Here is a 19704-nt window from a genome sequence, read left to right as displayed (position 1 = left end):
CACACCTGGTTGAAGTTCTGTCCAATAAGCGTGACAGTTTCAAGAAGCACGAATGATCAAACGAATCTATTAATTTATTTTATTTTATTTACGAGGATTTATATCGCGCACGTATCTCACCACACAAGGCGACTCAAGGCGCATGTTACCTATTAATACCTATTAAAATCTAAAACTATTAATTAATAATAATAATAATAATAATATGGGAGATTTATAGAGCGCTTTACGTTCTCAAAGCGCTTTACACTGAAAAAACATACATATTCATGTACATACAAAGCAAAGCGAAATTAAAAGGTGATGTTGAGCGTTAAGTTCTTTTCGAGGTAAAATTTTGACGGATTTTCACTGGATTTGAGAAAATTAGCCTGCACAGGGCTCAAACCGTACAGGCTACACACAAGCCATTTTAATAGAAGATACTACTCATCGTCCTCAACAATTTACCTTTCTAAGCACTGTATAAAAAGTTGCTTTGATTTTTTTGTTTTAAATAATAATTAAATAAACTTCCACCATTGAACCCTGAGCCGGATTATACCGTGCCTCTTGAAGTTAACATTCTCTTACAGAATAAAAATGATTTTTGCGTTTTTGTAAATAAAAAGAAATGCAAGAAAAACAAGTCACTGAAACTCACTAGGCTTGCCGCGTGCAGCTCGTGCTGTCGTTGCCCGGCAGATCTTCTGAACAAGTGAGGTGCCTATAAATACACATATATATACTTAGGAGGATACTTACCTCAGTGCATGGATGTCAAAAGCATGCAACAGAAAAAAGCACGAGTTTAACCAGCACATTCAAACCAGACTTCAGAGATCAAGGAAGAAAAGTGCTTACTCAATTGAACAGGACACCAAGAAGACCTGATAAACGCGGACAAACTGGCAGATGAAACATGCGCACATTGTTCTGGTTGACATCCCTTGTCAGTAAGGCCTGTCGATCATCTGCGCAGCTTCAGCAGGACTACACACGCGCTGCGCCTTATGACGTCATGATGCATGCATGCTATGTGTACCTGAGTTCGCACACACAGCGTCAATGCCGCGCGTGTCATTAATTTTGCAGCGAGAAAAACAAGGGAGCTTAATCCGAGTTGACATTAACACTTGCAAGTTCTCTCCCTTAAAGTGTGGGATACGAACAAAATTGTTTTTTAATGAAGTAAAATTGAGCATTACTTCCCAGCATTTTGACATAATTCAGGTTTTTTGGTCGTAAAAAAAGTGATTGCAATTTTAGGAAACAGTAACCTTTCTACTCTCAGAGATAATTTGAAATATTGTCCTTGTAGTGTCTGTTTAAAAGTTATTAGTTGTTCTGTGGTGTAGGTGCAGATACATTTTTAAAAAGAATAAATATGGCACATTAATTTTGAATAATATCCATTGTACGTGTCAAAATTGTATTGTTCTGTGCTTATAAATACCTGTTCAAAATTAGTTAAAAACGAAAACAGGAAGAATAAGGTTGGAGGCATGTGGGGATCGGACCCGTGACCGCCGGATTCGCAGTGCAACGTCGTATCCATAACACCAACGAGGCAACTCAAGAAACATAACAATTGAAGAAATATAAAGTTGAACACGGGGGGCCCGGGTAGCTCAGGTGGTAGAGCACTGGACTTGTGATCGAAAGGTCGCTGGTTCGAATCCGGGCCGGGACGGACACGGGTCAACTTTATGTGCAGACCCAGAGACGGTATCCATCTCCCACCCCCGTGTCACCACAGTGGCACGTAAAAGACCTCGGTCATTCTGCCATAAGTGCAGATGGCTGATACCACCTAAACACGCATACACTTGTGTATCTCATCTAAAGTCGGGTTAAAACCCGGGAACATGCCCCTAATGGCTTTGCCGTGAGGGCGTAAAACTTGAATTTCTCTCTAAAGTTGAACGCAAGGATGCGATCTCACAGCGATTGAAATCTTTGGTGACCAGTATGTGCTATTTGTACTAATATGACTGTGTTTAAAACGTAACGATGACCTGCCTATGCATGACATGAACAGACGCACAACACCTGGAAAGCCACGGGGGATAACCGATCAAAGGCCGAACGGAGGCCGAAGGCCGCTCCTGACACGTGTGAAGGCAAGTTTTGTTTGTTTTGTAGGTATTGTTTGATTTATGTCGGGATTTAAGGTAAGCTACTGATTCAGCGATGACTAAATTTGTTTCTCGATGCATAAAAAGTCAGGGAGCGATTGATATTTGCCCGTAAATAGCCTTCAAAGCTGAAAATGTCGGCGATCGAGCACCGGAAATGGCTGTTCGATGGGTTTTGCAAGTAGAAATGTGCTTTATTTCACCAAATCAGCTCGTATTTGGTATGGGTACGGGATTCTAGAGGACGAAGGAGTCATAAGAGGTGCAAAGAAGTGCTATTTGGGAGTAGAATAAATCTTCCGAGCCAGTAGACAAGAGAAGGTCATATTTGAGAGATGCGCGTAGGCCGATCTTTCCGACAAGCGAATGATACAGCAGATTAATCATTCGTTTTGATCAGAAACATAGTCTCTAGTTTTTATGAATGAGATTTTTAATTAAAACAATCACGAGAACTCTCTCGCTTACCCTTAAATCTTTATCCTTGTAAAATAAAGTTATCTCTCTCTCATAGTTTCTTTTTGGCCTGTTGGCAAGTCTTCTCTCACTCGTTGAAATAATAGAAAACTGTTGATAACAGATGGTACCCGGGGGGAGGGGGGGGGGGGTAAGTTAGCGCAAGGGCAGCTGATGGCGGTGCCATTTGATGCCTGATTCGATCGCGGGGATGCATCGGCCGTATTTGTTTTTGATTTTTTTTTTTGGGGGGGGGGGGGCGGGGTAGCAGCAGATGTTGCCTGGAAGCGTCGTTTTGCACTCTGTGTCTCTGCCCGGGTTTGGGGAGGGGGTGGGGGTGGGGGGGTGGATATTAGCAGTAAACCCTTGGTCTTTTACTTTCATTTCTGATGAACGGAAAATGTTTGTGGATGGATGAGAATGTGTTTTATAGTCATAGGACTCTGTTAGATTGTTTGTGAAATAGAAAAACAAGTCACTTCCTTTATCACAATTAAGTGTCTAACTGCAGAAGACCCAGAGACATTACACTCAAGATTCAAAGATTTTAATGTCCATATATTAAAAACAAGAAAATTGCCTCGCAATGTCAGGCGGTTTAACATAAATATCATCTCGATCACTAACAATTTAAAATTTCACTAAAAAGATCCACAACATTCTTTGCAATCACTCATGAATACAGACATCCACATTAACACAGGCACAAGCACGCAGGCTCGCCCGCACACAAGCAAACACACACACACATACACTAACTATCTTTCTTTGTATGCTCTCTCTCGTCTCCCTTTTCCGTAATTAAACTTAAAATGAATTAAAATTGCTCAGCGTAGACTGTATTGTACACCTAAAATTAGAATATCTAAAATGATACGAAAACAGAAAGGTATATGGATATAACCGATGAGGAAACAATGTCTGCCCTGGTCTCTCAAAATAATGGAGTAATTTGTGTGTGTGTGTGCGTGTGTGTGTGTGTGTGTGTGTGTGTGTGTGTGTGTGTGTGTGTGTGTGTGTGCGTGCGTGCATGCGTGTGTGTGTTTGTGTGTTATTACTGTACGTACAGATCATAACTCAGGTTAATAATTCACCGTCTTACAAAAACGTTGTCAATGACAACAGAGGCACACAAATGCAACAAGAGAGACGCAGCAATATAATAAGAACAGATGCAAGAAATGTAGAAAACCAAAAAAAGGAACAAGGAGTGTGAAGCAACATCAAAACATTTTGTCAATCTGTCGGTCTTGAACGGAATTATCAAACATCAACTATATTCTTGAAGTTGGGCTAACCAAAAAGCGAAACGGGTCGAGATTGTTTCAGCGAATATAGGACCTAATTTATAATTTGCATAACCAAATTTCTGTACACACTTTCAGAGTAAACATGTCATACTTAGATATATTACTATTCAGGGGTCTTTACGCAATATGTTGATACAATTCTTATTTGTCTGCTATTTCTAAAATGAAACAGACAAATTAACCTACTATTCAGCTTCCAAGTTGAAGTGCAATCACATAGTCCGCATTGAGTCAAAGGTTGTTTCATAAAAATTCCAATCCCTTTAATAATTTGAAATAATAAAGTCCCCACAGAGCCCCCCACCATCCACCCCCCACCGGAAATAATGTCATCAAAGACATTAAAAGAAGAAGAAAAACGAAAAAAAAACCGATTTGGCAATATCGCCAGGAAGAACTTTTATCCAAAGTCTCTGTTCAATAGTTTTCTTGGAATCACTCTACACACTGGCCAACACATACCAATACCAACACCCTTGTCTCGATTCCTGGTCTAACTGTCAAAAAAACACATTCAGTCAAAACAGTTTATGAAACAACACATTTCAGTACTATTGGAAATTTGCTGCTGATCACTACTGGCAAATGGCTACTCTGCACTGGGGCATTTTTTGCAGTGACGCGTAAGGCAGGCTTTCCATTTATATACTTTGGAACAGCCCCCACAGACATATTGCCTGCCCTCGTGGCTTCTCCTCCCGTGGTCGGCCAGACTGCTTCTACTGGCAAAGGCCATGGTACACAACTTGCACCCATATGGTTTCTGGCCACCACATGAATGGGAGTGCTGTGTTAACATGTTTTGTATTGCAAACTTCTTTGCACATTTGTGGCACTCAAAAGGTCTTTCATCTGAGTGTTTGTTCTTGTGGTGTATTTCGAGCAACTTTGGTCGTTTGAACGTTTTAAGGCACCCTGGTTCTGTACACACCACGGGTTCACCTTGGTAGTGCACTTCCCTTATATGTCTCTTCAGATTATTGCCATAGGCGAACGATTTGCCACAATGGTGGCATATGGCCGGATCAGCGGATCCGGATGGACCTGGCACAGGTCCATCTACTTCTTCCTCCACCTCCTCTGCCACAAGAACCATTTCTTCGTCTTCAGACTGCATCTGTATAAACAGATGCTCCAAACCCATTAGAATGAGTGTGTGTGGGTGTGTATGTATGGGTGTGTATGTGCGTGTGTGCGTGCGTGCGTGCGTGTGTGTGTGTGGGTGTATACGAGAGACAGCTATTTGGCTTAGTGTGTGTGCCGTTATCTAAGGGCAACAGGGTACGTGTGCTTCTAAGTTGATCACTATTTACATTGACAATGATGCACAGAACCGTTTTGCTGCACTGTACAGATGTACGCTTTTCTGAAATTTCGTTCACACGTGCCGCGTCTGCTATTCAGTTCGCGGTAGGATTAGAATACCAAACCGATGTCAAATACGAGCTGATTTGGTGAAATAAAGCACATTTCTACTTGCGAAACCCATCGAACAGCCATTAGGCTAAGCGAGAGAGTTCTCGTGATTGTTTTAATTAAAAAACTCATTCATAAAAACTAGAGACTATGTTTCTGATCAAAACGAATGATTAATCTGCTGTATCATTCGCTTGTCGGAAAGATCGGCCTACGCGCATCTCTCAAATATGACCTTCTCTTGTCTACTGGCTCGGAAGATTTATTCTACTCCCAAATAGCACTTCTTTGCACCTCTTATGACTCCTTCGTCCTCTAGAATCCCGTACCCATACCAAATACGAGCTGATTTGGTGAAATAAAGCACATTTCTACTTGCAAAACCCATCGAACAGCCATTTCCGGTGCTCGATCGCCGACATTTTCAGCTTTGAAGGCTATTTACGGGCAAATATCAATCGCTCCCTGACTTTTTATGCATCGAGAAACAAATTTAGTCATCGCTGAATCAGTAGCTTACCTTAAATCCCGACATAAATCAAACAATACCTAGAAAACAGACAAAACTTGCCTTCACACGTGTCAGGAGCGGCCTTCGGCCTCCGTTCGGCCTTTGATCGGTTATCCCCCGTGAAAGCACTTATTTATAAATGGCCATCTACAAGCGTTGACAAAATTTGACATGAAGACACACGCGTGTCTCTTTGACAAAAGAGCAGATTGTGCCCCTTAAAATACATTGCTCCGATTGGTTGGTCGCACGCTACAATCACACAGCATGCGTCAAAAATAGGATCCAGCCTATTCTCAAGCGGCACTGCCGAATTCATTTTTTTCCCATCCCGCTACACGTTGCGTAAAAAAAAACCTGGCCAAGTACTCGTCATAATCCGTAGCGCGTCGTGTAGTGTCGCTGCGCAAGTGAATGACAGGCGTAAAGAGGAGACCGAAAACAAAACAGGGAAAAAGATCAATGCTGAATCAGTCTAGCATAACCCCCTCACCCTCCCCTCCTCCAAGTTTCGAGGGGAAAAAAACCCAACAATAAACACAGAATGTTAGTGCACACCGCCGTTGTGAGCATGTGGAACAGCTGCTGCAGGATCAATAATGCACGGTGTACAATTGATACAATAAAACGTCGTTATGGTAAGAGTGCAAAGGAAAAACAGAAGGGAAACATACAAATAAAAACACACAATCAGTCAATGAAAACACATGTAACATTAAACCAGCGTCAATTTTCGGTTTTCCTCTGATAATGAGGATATTATTTAGATTCGTCTATACTGCTTCTAACCAAAATTATTACTTTCAAATAAACCTAACCTCTGTGCGCTTTTTTTCATTTTATTATTTACTTTCAAAACAACTCCATTAAACATCGTCAACCAAATTTTGTTATGTACGTGCCAACAATTCATCTAATTGTAAATCATTTCATTTATCAGTGAATCTTACAAATAACAAATGTAAAAAGGTTCCAAACCTGCTTTCAATTTCGGTCTTCCTTCAAAATGTTCTGACACAGTATTGCCCGTTTGCGGTCTGCCTGAAACATGGCTTTTCAGACATATCTCGCCAGCTATACATATTTTGACATATTAACAAAAAGGATGTTAGGTCTTAAACAAAAGCTCTTTAAATTAGGTATACTTTTGGCAAACCTTTTCTGTTCTTATTCAAATGTTAAAATATGTGAAGATCGCGAGATATTTTCGAAAAACCGTGTTTCAGGCAATCCGCAAACGGACAATACATACATGTACTTCATTTTCAGGTTCATAATCACAATCATGAGTTAAAACATGTTGTCCAGAAATACATGTACAATCAAGATTAATTACCAAGGGGCAGTGAACATCTGAAAAGATTTCACAGAAATCAATAACATAACCAAGCGCCATCGTGTTCAATATAGAGGAATGCATCACGTTGCTCAGTATAAACATCCTTATTCACGTCAGGTGAACCTTCTGGGGGGATGTACACCGCGCACAAAAGGTAAATCTTGTTTAAATAAAATGCTTACTGAATTAAAAAACCACACACACACACACACAAGAGTTATAGAAGTAGTCGAGGTTAATTACATGTTCGCGTATTTGAGAACATTTTCTACTTGGAAAAATCCATCCAACGCAACATTCTTTTGCCTAATTTGCCTATCAAGCCGTCACCACGGTGCATCCTGCTATCGACATGTTGAGTAATGGCCAAAAGAATGCACCCCGATTACAGTTAGCGGCAAAGGGTTTGGCATTATGAGTTGATGTTCAACAACACGAAGGAAAACAGGTTGAAAAGTCTACATTACCTGACGCGTATAGGAGTAAGAGACCGAACAGGAACTAAGACGGTACGAAGAAACAATGAGAGGATGAAGAAACCCAGACGAAGTGTTTGGAAGCAGAAAGTAAAGTGGAGGCAGATGGTGTGGGTACACACTCTTAAACAAAGACTGGGGTGAGAAGAGGGTGAGAGTCACGTGGTTAAGTAGGTCAGTGGTTATAGCCTGTTCCATAATTAGCGGTGGTAGACAAGGACAGATTGACTGATCCTTTGCACTTTCCATAAACTCCCTTGTCGTCACAATGAATGTAAGAGTATTGATGGATTATAGAAACACAAAAATACACAGTATGCCAAATGCAGGTGTGAGGAAATGTTTTTGTTATTGAACATTTTCTCCACAATATTGGTTTAAATTGTTCTAGCTCGAATAAAACGCTTAACATAAAACGAATAAAACGCTTCACGTCTGCCAACATATCATCACGAAAAACTGACGCGATATTAGCGAGTTTAGATTGACCAACGAAACTTAGTTCGTAGCAATCCCTTTCGTTTCCGGTTATGCAATCGGGAAATCCCTGCGAACTTTTCTTCGCGCCTGCGGTTCTGAGGCGGTAGCACCTTTAGAAGCAGACGAAATGTTTGTCGTGCTCATCCAAACCAATGGCTAAAACATTGGATAGTGTTCGTACGCATTCATAAGGATACTATGCTTGGCGCTGGTGGACAATATTCACTTTTTTGGCCAAAACCGCCAGTTTTGGCCAAAAAACACAAAGATTTGGCCAAAAAACCCACACATTTGGCCAAATAAAATAGATTTGGCTATAACGTTTTTTTGGCCAAAACTTTCTATGTAAAAGTTTTGGCCAAAACTGTTTATATTAGCTAATACGGGAGATTTGGCCAAACTTCTGCCACAAAAAGATTTGGCCAAAAAAAGATTTGGCCAAACAAAAAAAATTTGGCCAAATCTCCACCTTTTTGTCCAAATCTTTTTTGTTTGGCCAAATCTTTTTTTGGCCAAATCTTTTGTATTTGCTGGCGCTGGTGGACAATATTCACTTTTTTGGCCAAAAACGCACTTTTTTGGCCAAAACTGGCGGATTTGGCCAAAACTGGCGTTTTTGGCCAAAACTATACTTTTTGGCCAAAACTTTGCTTTTTTGGCCAAAAATGTACGTTTTTGGCCAAAAAAGTACGTGTTTGGCCAAAAGCACACTTTTTTGGCCAAAAACACACTTTTTTTGGCCAAAAACACACTTTTTTGGCCAAAAACACACTTTTTTGGCCAAAACTGGCGGTTTAGGCCAAAACTGGCGGTTTTGGCCAAAACTATACTTTTTTGGCAAAAACTTTGCTTTTTTGGCCAAAACCGCCAGTTTTGGCCAAAAAAGTGTGTTGCTTGGCGCTGGTGGACAATATTCACTTTTTTGGCCAAAAACGCACTTTTTTGGCCAAAAACGCACTTTTTTAGCTAAAACTGGCGGTTTTGGCCAAAACTATACTTTTTTTTACCAAAACTTTGCTTTTTTGGCCAAAACTGGCGTTTTTGGCCAAAAAAATGAATATTGTCCATCAACGCCAAGGGGTACTCAAAGATTTGGCCAAAAAATGAAGTTTTGGCCAAAACTATTTTTTTGGCCAAAACTCTCAATGCAAAAGTTTTGGCCAAAAACATATTTGGCCAAATCTAAAACATTTGGCCCAAAAAGTGAAGATTTGGCCAAATATTTTTTTGGCCAAAACTTTGCACTTAAAAGTTTTGGCCAAAACATGTTTTTGGCCCAAAACACACTTTTTTGGCCAAAAATGTACGTTTTTTGGCCAAAAAAGTGTGTTTGTGGCCAAAAAAGTGAATATTGTCCACCAGCGCCAAGCATAGGATACACCATTAAAGTGATTTTACATCTTTACCATGCCCAGGGTAGTCACCTGAAACCTAGAAATAATGCAAAACTTATGTTGAAAATCTCAATCGAAACAACAACTCGTCCGCCATTTTTAATTCTGAGCGCAAAAGCAGACCAAAACAGCACCCTTTTTGAAGAGCAAAGTACACCTATTTTAGCGAATCGACACAACAACAAAATGGTGTGAGAATACAGTCAAAACATTTATTCAAGCTTACGTTAACAGCAATTGACCCAATACATGCAACAAATACCAGAAACATACCTACGAATCACGATTCGTCAAAATGATGAAAATACCGCAAGTTCGCGCAACGAAGAATCGGACGTAATGCAAATGAGGAGGTCGTGACCTTCCGGAAGCGCAAAAGTGATGACGTAGACAGGGGGTTTTCCCACGAAGAAAGACTACGAACTAAGTTTCTGTGCTTTCTAAAGCTCCCTTAAAGGCAATTTTTCGTGTAGCGGAGATACAACGAAGAAAATTTTGTGAGCGCGCCAGCCCCGTTTCTGCTGCAGCAGAGAGCTGTGCGTGTCCGCCCAGCCAGGCTTGAAAGGGCGGGCATGCGCAGTATGCACAGTTTGCACTTTTTACATTCTTACGTTTTCACCCGGTAATGCGGGGCAAGTTTGCACTTTTTGCATTCTTACGTTTTCACCCGGTAATGCGGGGCACAGTTTGCACTTGTTGCATTCTTTCGCTTTCACCCAGTCATGCGGGGCACATTTTGCACTTTTTGCATTCTTACGTTTTCACCCGGTAATGCGGGGCACAGTTTGCACTTTTTGCATTCTTACATTTTCACCCGGTAATGCGGGGCACAGTTTGCACTTTTTGCATTCTTACATTTTCACCCGGTAATGCGGGGCACAGTTTGCACTTTTTGCATTCTTACGTCTTCACCCGGTCATGCGGGGCACAGTTTGTACTTTTTGCATTCTTACGTTTTCATCAGGCACCTTTTGTAATTTTGCATTATTACCTTTACGGTAATGCGGGCATAGGTTTCCAAGCCCTGTTCATTTTGACCATCTCTCAAGACACACTCGAGATGTTTTATATTGCAAAAAAGGTGGGGGGGGGGGGGGGGGGGCAGTCGTACAGCTTGATAATACTGTACAGTGTTCACAATGCGATATACGCGTATAACTATAGATTTATTATTTTTTCCCTGACAGCTTTTCCATCCACCTTCCCGACTTGCATGGCAGGTTTTGCTATGGGATGCAAATTATCTCTACTCGATTACTTGGAAACCGTTTCATTCTTCTGTTCTGTAGATGCCAAAACAAAAACAAAAGAAGCCAGCACCAGCGGCAGCCACCGTTCGGACCAAACCAGTCAGCACACGGGTTAACCACAATCCGCAGCGGGCGCCCACAGGGACAACGCCACCCTGGATGGGCCAGTTGATCCAGTCCCTCGACGACAAGATCCAGGCCTCCGTACAGGCAGCTATGGAGTCACACCTTCGAAGCGTGGAAGCAGCTCCCCAACCACTCAGCACCCCCCAACAAGGCAACATGACGAACACGGACTACAGCGACAACCTGGCAACACTGATCGACACACAAGCTTCATCTGCTTCTACCAGCAGACTGTCAGGTCTCGAGGGTTCTCAGACCTGTCTTCTCGTCAGACGTTGCGGTTTCGAGCAGTACAATTATTGCAACTGAAACCAACACGTATTTTCTGTTGGTTGTTCTACGTCATCGCTTACATGTTGCTAAAACAATCAGGATGACTGATATCGTTGAAGCATCCTAGTAAGAATATGTAATCTGGAATATTGGTATCTTGTATAAGTTGAGAGTGGTCTGCACATTGGCTATGCGGTCTAAGTAGCAAGTTACATATGTTGCAGAAGTTCAGGTAATATTGCGGTTCAGTCCATACCCCTTTCAGTTTCCCGGTTTCCTTTTGGGGTCAACACTTCTCGTTGAGCTTTCAAAGAGAAGTGTTTGTGGCCTGTTTTGACCCAAAAAGGTAGGTCAAGGGAAGTAATCCCCTGGCCCATAAACCTTTTGTATCAGTATCCGAATGTTGCATCATTCGTTTTTCCTGTTTTACGTCATAACTTTTGTTTATTATTCACTATTTGAATTTAAACTTGCTTTTCTTTGAAAGGTTCTATTTGAATATTACTTCACTCTACGTGGACTGAACCGCAAATAATGTGTTTGGACTTCTGGTTGTAAGAATGTTTGTTCAGAATGGTGAAAGTATGGGGTGTGACTACTTTGATATTGGCATGTTTACGTAAGCCTATTCCTTTGGCAGTCGTCCTTGGCTGGCGTGTTCACAAAGGCAATTTTTCGTGTAGCGGAGATACAACGAAGAAAATTTTGTGAGCGCGCCAGCCCCGTTTCTGCTGCAGCAGAGAGCTGTGCGTGTCCGCCCAGCCAGGCTTGAAAGGGCGGGCATGCGCAGGTCTATGCGTCCCCTTTTCCAAGATTCCAGCGAAGAGAGAGGTCAGGTTTTTGTTTCTGCAATTATTTTCCACCTCCCACCCCACCTCCATCAGGGTATCTAATAAAGCTGCGCAAGTTAGGTCATCGATCAGTTTCCTGCTCTACAATTTGTTGTTGTTGCTTAGGCCAAAAAAAAAAAAAGGTGTGGTTACGGTAACATAGCCAAAAAAAATAGGGTAGGTAGGTAGGCAATCACTTTTTTTTTTAAAACTTTTTTCTAATCTGTACAAATTAAACCTACTTGACAGGGAAATAAGTGTGCGACTCGGGCGCTTTCGCTTTTATTGCGTTTTTTGCACTCGGTTTTTTTTTTGTTTTTTTTTGACAAATGTAATAAAAAGTTATAGGATCGGCCCCTAAAAATAGGGTAGGTCGGGTTACCGTAACCACACCTATTTTTTTTTTAGGCCTTATGCATGTCCTGCCAGGGTGAGCTGACACCACCGTTTGAGCTTCGGTGCAGTACCGTCATTGATTGGTCTGGAACCGAAGCTGAAGCTTTAGTCCACAGATTGCATCGGTCCACAGCCTACTTCCCTTCGCCCTGAGTGGTTTGGGTTGAGTCGCCCGCGACTGTGGCATCTGGCATTATGTTCACCTTGAGTTTTTCTTTATGCTTGACATACTTGACTAAGCCTGTTTTGACCCAAAAAGGTAGGTCAAGGGAAGTAATCCCCTGGCCCATAAACCTTTTGTATCAGTATCCGAATGTTGCATCATTCGTCATAACTTTTGTTTATTATTCACTATTTGAATTTAACTTGCTTTTCTTTGAAAGGTTCTATTTGAATATTATTTCACTCTACGTGGACTGAACCGCAAATAATGTGTTTGGACTTCTGGTTGTAAGAATGTTTGTTCAGAATGGTGAAAGTATGGGGTGTGACTACTTTGATATTGGCATGTTTACGTCAAGATGGAAGTTGAGCAGTCGGAACCAGAGCAAGAGTTTGTTTTCTATCTTAAGTAGTTTACAGACAGGATCAGGGCATTGCCCATGGAGGAATGCGTTCTTGTTATTGTTGAATTTTGCGCGCCATTGCACATGTGTCACTTTACAACGAAGGAGGTCATTTTTCCAGTCATTTGAGTTTAGCGAATATCTTAATACTTGTTATGCACGAACTTCAGTTTGTTTACGACCATACCGCAAATGTTCCTGTGTGTAGGTGAAATGGTCCGACTTTTCCCGTCTCACAAAATGTGTTCCAATCTACCCCTTCGAAATTGTCAATGCTACGAACGTTTTCCTGTCTAGGGATTGCCCTGAACCTAGTTGTAACTGTTGTCTTCAGGTCCCGTTGATCTGCTGGGGGAAGGGGGTGTATTTGTATACTTGGACATTCATGAAAAGTTCATCTCGGGAAATCAATATTTCAGTAATGGTTGTCGACATTTTATCTAAAAAAAAACCTGATTTTTGGATTGTGAGTTATTAGGGGAAAATTCTTTGGGACGAATACAATTTTCCCTCATTCTTTTACACCTTTCCTCACAATCGACTTTTAATCCTTGACGGCTTTACGTCGTCACATCTAAAACATGGCAGTTTATCGTAATAATGCACTCTGTAGGCCAAGTTTAGTTATACACACACACGCACATACAAATACTCATTAACCATAGGGTTAAAGATTACCAGGTTAGTGCCATGGCAAGCGTGACAGATTTGCTGTGGCGATGCACCGTGCGGTTTAGACGTGTGTTTTCGTGTGCGCATAAGGTGTTATATGCAACACTTAACATAATAATGTGCATGTCAGTTTGTTACTAGCAGAGTAGTTCCCGTTCCAGATTTCGGCTGCATCGACAAGACTGCAATCCGACGGTCAGTTTTCAACAATATTTCATTTTATAAACAGATCACACGCAATCAATTGCAAACATTTAATCAACTTAAAGAACATGCAGCGGTTTCATACACTATTTTGCCCCAGAGAACTGAACTTCATACAGTTTTTAACGTTGGAACACGGGTGTAAAACTTCGTCTGCTAGTCACATTCGAGGAAAGAACATTTCCTGAGCGATACCAAAACATGAACAGAACACACACTATCTGCCTTTACCGCCACAGCAGAATGACAACATAACTGTGTACTTGATTTTAGTTCAAAACATGGAAACTGACAAGAAGTGTTAACAGAATTGAATGATTTGCACGGAACTATACAACCGCGCATTAATCGATCGCATGCGCAGGTAGACTGGTTGGGTGAATATGATTCGATCAAACTTTCGCACAAAAACTCCTGTTTTCTTTGAATAACTGAAGAAAGGAGGAATAAAGAGGTTACATACCTCGTCTCAGTGATTATCAAAAATAATGGTCTCAGTTCGCGGTCATGAAAAAGCTCGCTGAAGCTCGCATTTTTCATGATCCGCTAACTTCGACTATTATTTTTGATAATCACTGAGACTCGGCATGTAACCTCTACATATATGTGCCCCGCGGAAGGATGGTCTTATATCATGCACAAAACAAGCCTGGACAGACCTGCAGGGATTTACACCGATGGTTTTGGTTTAAACCAGTTTTATTAATGAGATATAGGGTCGCATGTTATATAATGGAAACATTTGGGACCACACAATACGCTAAGATTATACTACGTGTGGTTACATAGAGATAGGAATTGCTTTTACGTGTGGTGTCAAGGTCATACTAGTACTATAGTACCCTTCGAAAAATAAAACTCAATCCAATGATTTTCATGGTACGGTTAGCTATCTTCAACATTATAACCCTCGCTTTATTCCATCACTCTTCCTTCTGCCTTCCTATCCTTTTCTCAGTGTTTGTTGTTTTGTTTATTTCTATTTCGGTGCTTTTTTCTCGTTTTCTCCTGTTCGTGTCAGTGTCTGTTGAGTCAGGTGATTGCGGGTCAGTGTGACCTTGCCTGAGGCTGTACATGCTTAAATACGTTTCAGACACAGATGATGAGTAACAAACTGACATGCACATTATTATGTTAAGTGTTGCATATAACACCTTATGCGCACACGAAAACACACGTCTAAACCGCACGGTGCATCGCCACAGCAAATCTGTCACGCTTGCCATAGCACTAACCTGGTAATCTTTAACCCTATGGTTAATGAGTATTTGTATGTGCGTGTGTGTGTATAACTAAACTTGGCCTACAGAGTGCATTATTACGATAAACTGCCATGTTTTAGATGTGACGACGTAAAGCCGTCAAGGATTAAAAGTCGATTGTGAGGAAAGGTGTAAAAGAATGAGGGAAAATTGTATTCGTCCCAAAGAATTTTCCCCTAATAACTCACAATCCAAAAATCAGTTTTTTTTAGATAAAATGTCGACAACCATTACTGAAATATTGATTTCCCGAGATGAACTTTTCATGAATGTCCAAGTATACAAATACACCCCCTTCCCCCAGCAGATCAACGGGACCTGAAGACAACAGTTACAACTAGGTTCAGGGCAATCCCTAGACAGGAAAACGTTCGTAGCATTGACAATTTCGAAGGGGTAGATTGGAACACATTTTGTGAGACGGGAAAAGTCGGACCATTTCACCTACACACAGGAACATTTGCGGTATGGTCGTAAACAAACTAGAGTTCGTGCATAACAAGTATTAAGATATTCGCTAAACTCAAATGACTGGAAAAATGACCTCCTTCGTTGTAAAGTGACACATGTGCAATGGCGCGCAAAATTCAACAATAACAAGAACGCATTCCTCCATGGGCAATGCCCTGATCCTGTCTGTAAACTACTTAAGATAGAAAACAAACTCTTGCTCTGGTTCCGACTGCTCAACTTCCATCTTGACTTTTGACATATCTAGTTCATGTGTAGTATAACCGACCGCCTATTTTCGGCTGTCTTCGTATATCGTTCACCTACTTGGACAATGAAAAAGAAATCATCAGTACACTGCAGTTTTTATATTTAGTCAAGTTTTGACTAAATATTTTAACATCGAGGGGGAATCGAAACGAGGGTCGTGGTGTATGTGCGTGCGTGTGTGTGTGTGCGCGTGTGTGTGTGTGTCTGTGTGTGTGTAGAGCGATTCAGACTAAACTACTGGACCGATCTTTATGAAATTTGACATGAGAGTTCCTGGCTATGAAATCCCCATATGTATTTTTCATTTTTTTGATAAATGTCTTTGATGACGTCATATCCGGCTTTTCGTGAAAGTTGAGGCGACACTGTCACGCCCTCATTTTTCAACCAAATTGGTTGAAATTTTGGTCAAGTAATCTTCGACGAAGCCCGGACTTCGGTATTGCATTTCAGCTTGGTGGCTTAAAAATTAATTAATGACTTTGGTCATTACAAATCTGAAAATTGTAAAAAATAAATAAAAATTTATAAAACGATCTAAATTTACGTTTATCTTATTTTCCATCATTTGTTGATTATAAAAACATATAAATATGTTATATTCGGATTAAAAACAAGCTCTGAAAATTAAATATATAAAAATTATTATCCAAATTAAATTGTCCAAATCAATTTAAAAACACTTTCATCTTATTCCTTGTCGGTTCCTGATTCCAAAAACATATAGATATGATATGTTTGGATTAAAAACACGCTCAGAAAGTTAAAACAAAGAGAGGTACAGAAAAGCGTGCTATCCTTCTTAGCGCAACTACTACCCCGCTCTTCTTGTCAATTGCACTGCCTTTGCCATGAGCGGTGGACTGACGATGCTACGAGTATACGGTCTTGCTGAAAAATGGCATTGCGTTCAGTTTCATTCTGTGAGTTCGACAGCTACTTGACTAAATATTGTATTTTCGCCTTACGCGACTTGTTATCTTCTTGCAAAAAAATCAGTATCTAAAACGTGATAGTTTTCTGCATGAATAGATGCATGAACCCTGACTGAAATCCTTAGGGGATCTGCGCATCAGTGTGAATGCGGCACAACCTGCACCTTTGTGAACACGCCAGCCAAGGACGACTGCCAAAGGAATAGGCTTACGTAAACATGCCAATATCAAAGTAGTCACACCCCATACTTTCACCATTCTGAACAAACATTCTTACAACCAGAAGTCCAAACACATTATTTGCGGTTCAGTCCACGTAGAGTGAAATAATATTCAAATAGAACCTTTCAAAGAAAAGCAAGTTAAATTCAAATAGTGAATAATAAACAAAAGTTATGACGTAAAACAGGAAAAACGAATGATGCAACATTCGGATACTGATACAAAAGGTTTATGGGCCAGGGGATTACTTCCCTTGACCTACCTTTTTGGGTCAAAACAGGCTTAGTCAAGTATGTCAAGCATAAAGAAAAACTCAAGGTGAACATAATGCCAGATGCCACAGTCGCGGGCTACTCAACCCAAACCACTCAGGGCGAAGGGAAGTAGGCTGTGGACCGATGCAATCTGTGGACTAAAGCTTCAGCTTCGGTTCCAGACCAATCAATGACGGTACTGCACCGAAGCTCAAACGGTGGTGTCAGCTCACCCTGGCAGGACATGCATAAGCAACAACAACAAATTGTAGAGCAGGAAACTGATCGATGACCTAACTTGCGCAGCTTTATTAGATACCCTCCATCAGTATGATGGAGGTGGGGTGGGAGGTGGAAAATAATTGCAGAAACAAAAACCTGACCTCTCTCTTCGCTGGAATCTTGGAAAAGGGGACGCATAGACCTGCGCATGCCCGCCCTTTCAAGCCTGGCTGGGCGGACACACACAGCTCCCTGCTGCAGCAGAAACGGGGCTGGCGCGCTCACAAAATTTTCTTCGTTGTATCTCCGCTACACGAAAAATTGCCTTTGTGAACACGCCAGCCAAGGACGACTGCCAAAGGAATAGGCTTACGTAAACATGCCAATATCAAAGTAGTCACACCCCATACTTTCACCATTCTGAACAAACATTCTTACAACCAGAAGTCCAAACACATTATTTGCGGTTCAGTCCACGTAGAGTGAAATAATATTCAAATAGAACCTTTCAAAGAAAAGCAAGTTTAAATTCAAATAGTGAATAATAAACAAAAGTTATGACGTAAAACAGGAAAAACGAATGATGCAACATTCGGATACTGATACAAAAGGTTTATGGGCCAGGGGATTACTTCCCTTGACCTACCTTTTTGGGTCAAAACAGGCCACAAACACTTCTCTAGCTCTTTGAAAGCTCAACGAGAAGTGTTGACCCCAAAAGGAAACCGGGAAACTGAAAGGGGTATGGACTGAACCGCAATATTACCTGAACTTCTGCAACATATGTAACTTGCTACTTAGACCGCATAGCCAATGTGCAGACCACTCTCAACTTATACAAGATACCAAAATTCCAGATTACATATTCTTACTAGGATGCTTTAACGATATCAGTCATCCTGATTGTTTTAGCAACATGTAAGCGATGGCGTAGAACAACCAACAGAAAATACGTGTTGGTTTCAGTTGCAATAATTGTACTGCTCGAAACCGCAACGTCTGACGAGAAGACAGGTCTGAGAACCCTCGAGACCTGACAGTCTGCTGGTAGAAGCAGATGAAGCTTGTGTGTCGATCAGTGTTGCCAGGTTGTCGCTGTAGTCCGTGTTCGTCATGTTGCCTTGTTGGGGGGTGCTGAGTGGTTGGGGAGCTGCTTCCACGCTTCGAAGGTGTGACTCCATAGCTGCCTGTACGGAGGCCTGGATCTTGTCGTCGAGGGACTGGATCAACTGGCCCATCCAGGGTGGCGTTGTCCCTGTGGGCGCCCGCTGCGGATTGTGGTTAACCCGTGTGCTGACTGGTTTGGTCCGAACGGTGGCTGCCGCTGGTGCTGGCTTCTTTTGTTTTTGTTTTGGCATCTACAGAACAGAAGAATGAAACGGTTTCCAAGTAATCGAGTAGAGATAATTTGCATCCCATAGCAAAACCTGCCATGCAAGTCGGGAAGGTGGATGGAAAAGCTGTCAGGGAAAAAATAATAAATCTATAGTTATACGCGTATATCGCATTGTGAACACTGTACAGTATTATCAAGCTGTACGACTGTCCCCTCCCCCCCCACCTTTTTTGCAATATAAAACATCTCGAGTGTGTCTTGAGAGATGGTCAAAATGAACAGGGCTTGGAAACCTATGCCCGCATTACCGTAAAGGTAATAATGCAAAATTACAAAAAGTGCCTAATGAAAACGTAAGAATGCAAAAAGTACAAACTGTGCCCCGCATGACCGGGTGAAGACGTAAGAATGCAAAAAGTGCAAACTGTGCCCCGCATTACCGGGTGAAAATGTAAGAATGCAAAAAGTGCAAACTGTGCCCCGCATGACCGGGTGAAAATGTAAGAATGCAAAAAGTGCAAACTGTGCCCCGCATTACCGGGTGAAAACGTAAGAATGCAAAAAGTGCAAAATGTGCCCCGCATGACTGGGTGAAAACGAAAGAATGCAACAAGTGCAAACTGTGCCCCGCATTACCGGGTGAAAACGTAAGAATGCAAAAAGTGCAAACTTGCCCCGCATTACCGGGTGAAAACGTAAGAATGTAAAAAGTGCAAACTGTGCATACTGCGCATGCCCGCCCTTTCAAGCCTGGCTGGGCAGACACGCACAGCTCTCTGCTGCAGCAGAAACGGGGCTGGCGCGCTCACAAAATTTTCTTCGTTGTATCTCCGCTACACGAAAAATTGCCAGGGCCGGACTAGGCGAAGAGGAGGGGGGGGGGGGTTGCCAGTGGTGGCCCAGGGGGATGTCCCCCCTGGCGGCAGGGGCGGATCAG

The 19704-nt window shown here is 41.7% G+C and overlaps 2 protein-coding genes across 2 annotated transcripts in view; one reads left to right on the top strand and one right to left on the bottom strand.

Annotated features, from left to right (window-relative positions):
* The window catches only part of LOC138978201 (uncharacterized), a 41672-nt gene extending 33919 nt beyond the window's left edge, over positions 1-7753 (bottom strand). The window contains exons 1-2 of the mRNA XM_070350865.1: positions 7617-7753; positions 644-706 (exon numbers count right to left, since the gene is read on the bottom strand). The gene's annotated coding sequence lies outside the window, so the exon portion shown is untranslated. The remainder of the gene's footprint in view (positions 1-643; positions 707-7616) is intronic.
* LOC138978212 (uncharacterized) overlaps positions 1-19704 on the top strand; it is a 448901-nt gene that overhangs the window by 381136 nt on the left and 48061 nt on the right. The gene's annotated exons all lie outside the window — the stretch shown is intronic.

Source organism: Littorina saxatilis, linkage group LG10, assembly GCF_037325665.1.
Source record: "Littorina saxatilis isolate snail1 linkage group LG10, US_GU_Lsax_2.0, whole genome shotgun sequence".
NCBI lineage: Eukaryota > Metazoa > Mollusca > Gastropoda > Littorinimorpha > Littorinidae > Littorina > Littorina saxatilis.
The sequence above is the reverse complement of the archived record's forward strand: the minus strand, read 5'-3'. Positions and strand labels throughout refer to the sequence as shown.